This window comes from Sinocyclocheilus anshuiensis, unplaced genomic scaffold (assembly GCF_001515605.1).
Source record: "Sinocyclocheilus anshuiensis isolate Anshui unplaced genomic scaffold, SAMN03320099.WGS_v1.1 scaffold476, whole genome shotgun sequence".
Classification (NCBI taxonomy): domain Eukaryota; kingdom Metazoa; phylum Chordata; class Actinopteri; order Cypriniformes; family Cyprinidae; genus Sinocyclocheilus; species Sinocyclocheilus anshuiensis.
In genome coordinates, this window is record NW_015554139.1 from 1,874,736 (window position 1) to 1,875,479 (window position 744).

The 744-nt window shown below is 41.3% G+C and overlaps 1 protein-coding gene across 1 annotated transcript in view; it reads right to left on the bottom strand.

Annotated features, from left to right (window-relative positions):
- Nucleotides 1-744, bottom strand: part of fn3krp (fructosamine 3 kinase related protein) — a 5,128-nt gene that overhangs the window by 1,592 nt on the left and 2,792 nt on the right. The window lies entirely within an intron of this gene.

The window sequence follows — 744 nt, forward strand, 5'->3', positions numbered from 1 at the left end:
TTTTTTTAAAAATGCATTATTTTTCACATAATTTACCTTTATTCCACACCGCTCTGTGCCTTCTCTGAGAAACGGGCTGATCTTTTCCCGTTTTTATGAAGCCCCGCCCTCAGAAATAGGCGATGGACTCTGATTGGTTAGCTAGCCCAGTGTGTTGTGATTGGCTAAACCGCCTCTAGTACGCATCCCGCCCCTCTCCTCAGCGGTATGTGCTCCGGTTGTATTGTAAACAACGGCATCGTTAAAAGGTTAGTTCAGTCAAAAATGAAAATTAGGCTGCGTTTCACTCACCCCCGATGCATCCTAGGTGTATATGACTTTCTTCTTTCAGACGAATCCAGTCGGAGTTATATTAAAAATTCATGCATGAAAAAATAATACCGTCTTGTACCGTGAAACCGGTATAATTTTGAAAAATACCGTGATATAAATTTTTGGTCATACCGCCCAGCACTAGCTCCGGTTGTATTGTAAACAGCGGCATTGTTAATATCGTTTATCAGTTTGAGCCCGATTGAGAAGCAGAGGATATTATTGAAGAGGATCGTGCAGAACCTGTGCAAGCACGGCTTTTAATGGTAGGCCTATGTTTTTTGTTTGTTGTCTCATACTTTTAGATAAAGCTTTAATATAGTACGGCAACTGCACGCACGTCCATGTATAAATAAGTATAATTAGAACAGTTCATTGTTGGAGCTGAGCTGAATGAGAGAGAGAGAGAGAGAGAGATGCAGAGTGTGTGCA